Source organism: Eptatretus burgeri, chromosome 14, assembly GCF_056783735.1.
Source record: "Eptatretus burgeri isolate ZD-2024b chromosome 14, Ebu_testis_v1, whole genome shotgun sequence".
Lineage (NCBI taxonomy): Eukaryota > Metazoa > Chordata > Myxini > Myxiniformes > Myxinidae > Eptatretus > Eptatretus burgeri.
The window spans coordinates 60,864,233-60,873,915 of record NC_140974.1 but is presented as its reverse complement, the minus strand read 5'-3'; positions in this window follow the sequence as shown (position 1 = coordinate 60,873,915).

Genomic DNA, 9,683 nt, shown 5'->3' with positions numbered 1-9,683 from the left:
ATTGCAGAATAGCTCGGGGAGGGGGCCGAATGAGGAGGAAAAAAGGCTCTGTGGTGCTGGGGGAGAGGGGGACAAGAGAGGGGAAAGAAGGCAGTTGAGGATTTGAGGAGGTGGAGTGGAGAGATGGAGGTGAGAGGGGAGTGGAAGGAGGCAGGTTTGGGGAGGGGAGGGGGGGCAACTTTGGGAAGGATGAGTGAGGGGGATGAATGGTGGGAGAAAGGTGAGGGGGAGTTTTTGAGAGAGGTGAGAGGGAGGCTTGGAGGGAGAAGAGTGGGATGGTTGCTTTGTTTGAGAGTGAGAGTGAGGGGTGAGGGGGGTGAGTTGGCACTGAAGTTGGAAAAAAAGAATGGTTGATGGAAAGCGAACATCCATGGCAAACTGTGGTTTTTAAAAGTTTTAGGTCAGAGATGCGACTTAACACAATTCTTGATGGATGCAATGAAGGCGAATTCAGAGAATGGAGAGAAACGCTGTAATATTTGGATTTTTTAGGCAAGGAATGAAGGAGAGCTCGAAATGAGAGCAGTCTATTAAAATAGCAGAAGAGTAGTGCATTCTGATACAGTAAAGAATACCACAAGTGTGAAAGAGGAAGATGAAGCAATATAAGAGATCGTTTTTGTGAATATTATTAATGTTTGAGAAAGTTTTCAACAGATTCGGTCATGGAAGTGTTGTAGAAAAAAAAGGAGGAAGAAGAAGAGTAGGGAGAAGAAGAGATGAAGAAGAAGAAGAAGAAGAAGACGAAGAAGAAGAAGAAGAAGAAGAAGAAGTGTCGGAGAAAGGTCGCGGTTTTTTTTTTTTTTTAACTTTTATTTAAGATAAGAAATGGAGGGATTAGTTGGGACGGATGGGGGACGTTAAGAAAGTGGGAAAGATAGAAATTGAAGATAATGGGGAGAAAAAACAAATAAACACGATCATACACCGAGAGGAACAAAGGGTAGGCCTCAACCTCAAGGATAGGCCTCAAGCACCCAGTAAGACAAGTTCGATGAAATCTCACAAAATAACACGATTTTTTAAATAAAACCGAACTAAGAACACACAGTAACATGTAGTTGAGAAAATAAACAGTTAAAACGGGACAGATAACGACCGGAAACTTAACTTTGAGATCATCAGCAGGGAGCCCCCAAGGAGACCTGCCAATGCTCCAAACCCAGAATTGGTGTTCAGAACCTGGAGAAACAGGAGAGAAAATGAATGTAAGACTGACAACAGAAATGTGAGCAGATAGCTCAGGCTTGGCACTGCAGGCAGGGCCACAGATTTCCCATCAGTGAAGAAAATATATATAAAAAAATTAAAAATTCCAGAACATCACTACAAGGTCAAAGAAAGGTAATCCGAGACCAAAAGACATTTTTACCAAATATTTCGTACTTTGGCTGCTTGCAAATGGCTATCGGTGTCTTGCAAACAGATGCAATCAATATGATGTGACAACAAAAGCACTCACCTAATGCAAATTATTCTCACCAGAAGGTAAATTGCAAATATAAAGCAAAAAGAAACAGCTTTTAATATCAAAATCCACTCGAGAGGATCGATGTTGTGTAGAAGCATTAGGACAAAAGGTGAAGCAGAAAAACAAACTCAGGTGGTTATGGTGGTTGAAAAATGGACTCAGGTGGTTGTGATTACATATTTCCACAGATATAAACGTATGATCAACAAAGATGGATTCAAGAATATTCCCCTGATTTATGGGTTGGGGGTGGGGGGGGGGGAAGGAAAGAATATACTTTATCCTCAGGGGCCATTTTATCCATGATCCAGAGACCTCATCAATGCTATGCCAAACCATTCAGCACCGCCAGTCATCACCATCCATCCATCCATTGGGACCATAGTCTGTGCAGAGTGTTGGTGCTGCCTAAGCATTCTCCTTAGCTATCGGGCACAATCCTGGACAGGTCGCCACTCTGACACAGTGTACCAGCAAGCTGGCACTCATTCTGCCAAACTCAAGAGGATGACAGGCAGAGTTAACCCCACCTGGTATAAATTCAACAGCAAGTGAGATTTGAACTCAGGATCCTAGGATCCCAAACACACCACCCTAAACATTAAGCCAACACAAGGCATTGTCATCACCAATGCCTCACAATCATTTCCAGGTCATGGGTGCTCGTGGAAAGGTGACAATAAAGGATCCTAATCACGCCATTATCATCGATAGTTTGCTCCCCAAGGTCGGAAACTGCTGTGATCTCGTCGAGGAGGCCGACAAGAATGGGTGTTGACGAGGGCTTTGACATAGGCCTGTCATCATAACATGGAGCTGCTTGTCAATCTTCAGACTTTTTTGGTCTATCCTTCATCAGGATCAGGTTTATGGTTGTTTACATTAAACTTGTCGTTTTTACATTAAACATCAGGATCGGTGCCTTAGTTACCGTGGCATAGGAGTGACAATGGTCAATGGCAGCGAATGTCATGACAAGCAAAGACAGGGAGGTAAAGTTGATTTTAATTAACTCTGTGTGTGTAAGTATCACAGCAGTTGTTACTTCAATGCAAGCGATAATTCGTGGAATGATGTGAACATTCCGTACGCACCACTTCTGGATAGTGATGACTTACTGTATTCTAATAATTTCTCGATTTCTTATGCGCATTTATAGATGAACACAATGCCCCAATCCAGTCGTAGTTTACGAGGGTGAAGGAATGGCCTGTGTGTTTGTTTGAAAGTTTTTTGTTTTTTTTTTGCACGTACGGCCACGCACGTACGGGCTCGTACTAGTAATGTTAAGTCATTCAACATCAGCCTGGGATCAACACAAAAACACAACTGAAGTTCAACACAACTAATGTAATGTCCTCATTCTCAGAGCTGCCAACAAGAGCCTCCAAAAACACGGGCATCGTCCTCCATATCTGATGTGTCCAAATCATTCCAATAATAGCCACTTCCACCCCCAAAACAACTGTCATGACTGCTGATGCTAACATTACTGTCACTGCCACTGCTTGATTTTTCAAAGTCACTGTGTCTGATTTTGCACCGTTTTACTTGGGCTCAAAGGCTGCCTGATGGGAAGTCAGTGATGTCCAGTTTGACCTGCAACAGCGTCATGTAGTTGTCAAGGGCAGCTTCCATCACTTCTTCCCTCTCATTTTCTGTGCAGACCAAATTGTTGACTTTAACAAGAAGATCCTCCATGGTGCCACATGCCTCCTGTTTGACAACATTTGAGTGATGTGGCTTAACCCCTCCACCACAAAGCTATTGCTGATGCCTATACACATACGTATATCTGCCAACAAACGCACATTTTGAAACTCATGTTTGTGGTACTCAAAGATATTTTTCCACAAAGATTTGGTTTTCACCTTGCTAAAGTAGTGGTAAAGTAGTACCTCCGGTCTTTCCACTCCCTTTTCAATTTGGACTTATCAAAGTCGCAGTGGCTAACTGTAACTTCAAAGCGGGAGGTGGGGCGTTCCATGTCAAGTGTACACATTTTTCAGCGAAATTTTCACACATCGTCTCAGATTTCACTCTTTTTTGCGTGCAAGTGTTTGTATCCATGGTAAAACATGTGCCAATTTTCAGATCTGGGGGCCCATCGGGGCCCATTTTAGCCCCCCCCTCCAAATTTGGGCACCCCCGATTGACCCACAACCTTGCAGTGGCCATATCACAGGTTGTAGTGGTCCGATTTGGATGACCTTGGTATCAAAATGCTCGTAAAAGCGAGATCTTTCGAATGGCGTAAAGTAAAATCACTCCAAAACAGTAATTCAAAAAGTTATAGTTTGGGGCGCCCTTTGACCTTGGGCCCCCGCCCCCAGCCAAACCGATGATCCCGATTTTTTTCGTGTGAGAATACCCCCTTCATATACTCCAACACCTCAGCATAAATTAAAATGGGATCTCAATGGGTTCAAGTGTGATGATGGTTTTATTGTTTGGGGTCCACATATCACTAATTCTTGATTCGACATTGGGTGACGTTTGCCGTCATCGTTCCAATGATGTCACCTGCTGGCAGGCGACTTCATGTCTGAAATTGACAATCATCATCTCTGGACTATTATATATATATAGCATCATTTGCGAAAAATTATTCTGCCTATTGTGTCTATTTATTTTTAAGTGTACATTTTTTGTATAACCATCATCAAATTAAGTTATAAATGGGATAATCTCAGTTTTTGCATATTTTTCAGTAAGCATTTTGACTGAAGATCGAAAGGAGTTCCGAAAATACTGTTGCGATCCGTTCAGCTGCCATAAAACGAAACAACGAAAAGATCTTCGCAATGTGTCAAATGATAGGTGGATGAAATTTTCTTCAAAGGTGAAAAAAGATGACAGACTTTGTACTTCGTGCAGAAAAAAAACTCTCAGTTGTCACCAGAGCGTATTGAAGAATCATCTTCGACGAGTTCAAAATTATCATCAGAAGGTACGATCGAAGGCATTTCAGAATCTATTTCGACAGATGAGGACGAGGAGGTTTTTGAGCGAGAAGCAGAAGTTGACCTATTAAACCAGTTGTTGTCGATGATAGGCAAAAGCCCATTCGACAAACGAAAGGCGGAAAGGAACCCAGAGTACGTTCCTGAAAAGCGAAGTAAAGTGGAAGATTCTGTGCGAAAGAAATTAGAACTAGTTGCTGGACCAAGCACTGCAGAGAAAACACAAAATACAGCGTCAAAATGTGATGAAAACTGCATGCCAGAGGTGATCAAAAGCCTGAAAGAAAAATACGTTGTTTCGAGCCGTTCAGAGCAAATACGTATACTGATAATATTTGCTAGGAATATGAACATCAGAGGGATGATTAGTGAATTCAGTTGCTCCCAAAGAATGGCTGTGCAAGCCAAAAATTTAGAGAAAGAAAATGGTATGCTATCGTCTCCAGATCCCAAACACGGTAAAATATTGCCTGATGAAGTGAAATCCGCCGTAACCGAATTTTACCGAAGTGATGAAGTCAGCCGAATAATGCCAGGAAAAAAGGACTGTATGGTGGTCAGGAATGAACATGGAAAAGACAAAATTCAAAAGCACCTGGTACTAAACAATCTCAAGGAACTGTTTCAGAAATTCAAAGAGAAGAACCCTGGCTTGAAAGTTGGATTCGCAAAGTTCGCCATGCTCCGTCCCTCGGAGTGTGTCCTGGCCGGTTCAGGCGGTACACACAGTGTATGTGTATGTACGATACATCAAAATGTGAAACTCATGATGTTTGGTTCCAAAATGCCACAGATAGCCGAACTTCCGAGCTATCATCATGTGATAGCACGCATAGTTTGTAACCCAGCACAACTGGCATGTTATTTCAGAACTTGTGAAAGTTGCCCATAAATTGAAGTCTTCAAAACCGAGCTACTGAGTGCTTATGAACTAGAGGATATTGAATTATTGATGAAATTCAGTTTAAACGGTGGACGTCCACTGACAGATCTGAACTGAGCTCCATGGTCCTGCCTTTGGAAGAAAACACCCGTGTTTTGCGTCCTGTTTTTGTCCGTTATGTCCTGATCCATTCAGTGTGGGAGGTCTTCCACAGGCCTCAACTATGAATACAAAAAAAAAAACCGCACAAAGGGTTAATGGTTGAAATGTCAGATTATCTTTGCTTCCCACGGCAGTTAGCATATTTTGCTCAACGTTCGGTTGATTTCATCCATTTTTGCACTGGAATGATTGACTGATATGGCATGATGATACTTGTTGAGCAAACAGGAAGTCACTGCAATCACACTATTTTAGGATGTTACGTTTGTATAACAGCGATGGTGTGGGACATTCACTATGGGTGTGCAGACGATCCATTCAGGTTGTGGAATAGACCCCTCGGTGATAAAGATATGTAAAGAAACAATCAACCCCATCATGTATTCAGGCAGTGCTTTGAGAAGCAAAATAGAAATAAAAATCACAATCCACCACAAATCACCGAATTGTTCCACCATCTAAGGTCTGGGATACTAACAGAGTTATAAATTTGTCAAAGGGCATTTGGACTTGGCAACTCCAGCCCGACTGAACACTCTTTGTGATTTCATTACGGTCGTATCATGACCGGTCTTCTCGATTTCCCGTGCTCCGAGCAGATGGAAACCCCGACTCCAGCCCAGGCGGTAATAGAGTTGGAATGGCAATGATAACCCTTTAGATTCAGAAAACACGCTCGAGATGTCACCATCAAAAACGGAGAGAAATTGTCTTGTTCCTTGTCTATACCATCATTTGTTTGTTGGTTGTAAAGACAAACTTATTAGTCATATCTGATGGGCTCGAAAGTTTATCTGTTCTACCCACCAGGGTTTCCATCAATTTGATCAAAGAAAGTCAATCTGCTCAAGGATCTTGCATGCATAGTTGCATTTTGCTATCAATGCATAGCACGAATAATAAAATATGCAGCCAGTTGTATGAACATCAGGTTGTACAGTACACTGAATTTCAGGAACTGCTTCGATTTGATCTGCAGTGGATGTGGAAAGGGGGTGGAATTTGTCTATTTTTTTTTTAAGAGCAGTTCAATGCATATTGAATGTACAGACTTTAAAAGAAGGAACTCATGCTCAATGGCAAATTCAGATCCAACTCACCACATTGCACAACAACAAAATACCAGATCCTACAACTGCTATTACTACGACTAATCCGCATATCTAGCTGAGGGGTGTAGTGACCCCCCTTGTGATTTGAACCTTTTGGACTTCGTTCCCTTGGGATAGGCATAATACAAGGGAAGAGGAAGGGATTTTGGAATTTTTTGGCCATGGCACCAGCAATTGCTCACCTACTCTTCACAATGGACACCATGGGATCTTTAACGTCCATCAAATAATGCCGGGGCAGGCAGGACGTCCGCTGAACATCCACACTAAGGATGGCACACATATTGATGAATCACCCTGCCTGTGAAACACCAGGATGACAATTTGTAACTGGGTCGGGATTCGAACCAAGGCTAGACAGTTTTGAGACAAGTGTCCATACCTCTCGTCTATGCCATCCTGCCAGCCCAAAATAAGAGATACACTCACGGCAAATCTTTCTTTGCAGTTTCTCCATCAGAACCCCAGCCCCATCATCAAACTATGTGGCCCACATCAGCCATTCCATTTTGATTTAACAATGACCTCAGGCATGTTGCCATCAGTCTGCCCTTCATATCAACTCAGAAGCTCAGAAATCCAGCTTCTGCTTCTTCACATGGAATGGAAAAAGAAGCTGACGTTGCTGGGTGAGATTCAAACAGAGGCCCCATGATCCGAGCCAGTCACTATGTTTTGGAATACTTCTTCCGATGCCTTTTATTAGCTTCTGAGGTTTGATTGGGGATAATTCCCATCAGAGCACTGCACACTGACTTTAATTCCACCAGCATAAAAATCCTGCCATTATCTCATTGAGCCTTATTAATCTGGTGAGCGATGTGCTCAAGTTTCGATATTCTTCTTCGCGAGTCCTGCAGAGATGGACCTCTTCTTCACCATGGTCAATAAGCTTATTCCTTGAGGAACCCAGGGAGAAAGAGGTTAACTGTCCCCCAGATGACATTAAAACCCAACCCTGAATGGGTAACCTTGATTCTTGTATAAAATACAGCATGTCACTTGATCTAAGCTAATGACAGACATGTTCTAAACAATAACAGAATATACTTACCAAGGAAGCCCCACTGATTGACTGCATAATACATAATGCATCAGCCTGATAGTTTTTTACTATTATGATGCCTTCCCTGGCGTGACCTCATCTGGCAGTCTTCAAACTATGTTATCCCAGAACATTACATAATATCCCTGAATCTTCCTGTGAGGCTGTAGAGCAAGCTCCAACATTCAATGCTTCACTGTCATTAAAAAAACATTGACTCCATAATCCATTGGGGTACCTACCTCCTTTATGGTCAACATGAGGACTGTTCAGAGAAAAAAAACAACAACTGTAATGCACAGTTTAGTTTTCAACATAAAATTGAGACTCCAGCCTGACAACGACACAAAGAGTGAACCAAAAACAACGAGAAGCCGCTCTCGACGTGAGCTTAATACCACCTCCCTCTCGCAGGGAATCAGTAAAGCACTTGCACAATGCCACATGTACAGTGCAAAATTGCAAGTCATCTCCACAACTGACTTATAACACCTATCACCACTACCGGGTGGCGCTATACGGTACACATTCACATAGAGGATTGAAGTCATCATCGTCCCCTCCCAAACCCCGGTGACAATGATTTTGTTTTTAATGCCTAAACCTTCCTGGGTACACCCCAAGAACAACTGCCAGATTTCAACTCATTCAATTGAGCGTGGAAGGAGTGCATACAAGTCAAACATACACACACATGCGTCAAACCAGAACAGAAAATATACTACTCGCACACACAAATAATTAACAAGCGAGAATACATTTGGTTCTGTTCCCCCACCCCCCGCCTGTGGAATCAACTTCCACATCCACTTCAATCTCATTTTTGCCTCCAAGTCTTCAAGACAGATATTCACCACCATCTCAGATCGTTCCCAATCCAAAACTTGAAGGGTACTCGGTAGAGCGCATACCTCCACCGTGAAATGCCTGATCCAATAGAGCATATCAGGCCCCATAAATATATCGTTTTAGTCCCATCTCTCAATGGGTGATGAATCACTTTAAAATTAAATAAATCTCGTATCCAGATCCAGATTCTTATTCGGATCTTCCACAAACATCGAATCAATTGTTCCTTCTCACACACCCAACCTGTCCAAGTTTCGTCCAATTCCATCCACAACTTTTTGAGACATCGTGCTATATATCGGTTTCGCACTATCTCTCAATGGTGAAGAATCAATTAAAAAAAACTAAAAAACATTCTCATATCTGAATTCAGGTCGACACCACAATCGAACTGATCTGTCCTCATCACACACCCAACCTGTTCACAAAGTTTCGTCCGAATCAGCCATAACTTTTTGAGATATCAAGCTCACAGACAGACAGACAGACAGGGGTGAAAACATAACTTCCAGCCACCTTCAGTGGAAGAGGTAACAAACCAAGGGATGTTTGCCAAGCTGCAATCACAATCCAGAACAGAGAAAAGAATAATTCGCATCGCAAAAGAACGTTGAACATCACATCATGAGAACCATTATGAATATCAAAATGCAGAGATCGCCCACCAATCAGAATACAATCAAACAGAGACAATATGAACAAGTAAAAAAAATGACATCAAATGAAATAGCCCCCATTGTTTTAGTAATTTTGCTGTACGGAGTTAAACGGCAAGCCCATATTTATGTACATTTAAAATGGCCGACAGTCTGCCATCTTTGACTCGATCGCAAAATAAAGTGAGCTGCACGTGCACGCCCTCATGTGCTGTGGTTGTGCCAAGTTTGAACAAAATCGGACCATGCATGTCTGAAAAATGGTTGGGGACACGTTGAAGTAACAAAATAACCACCAGTGGGCCATCTTGGATCTGATCTCAAAACAAAATGACAGGAATATGAAAGTCATCATTTGTTATCTGTTTGCCAAATTTGAATAAGATCAGTAAATGCACGTCTGAGAAATGGTTGAGGACACGTTTGACACCAGGTATTTTTGTTACAACTAAGATTGCCGCCAGTCGGCCATCTTTGATTGCATTGTGAAACAAAATGATGTGCATATGTATTCCATAATGTGTTGTCTTTGGTCCAAGTAC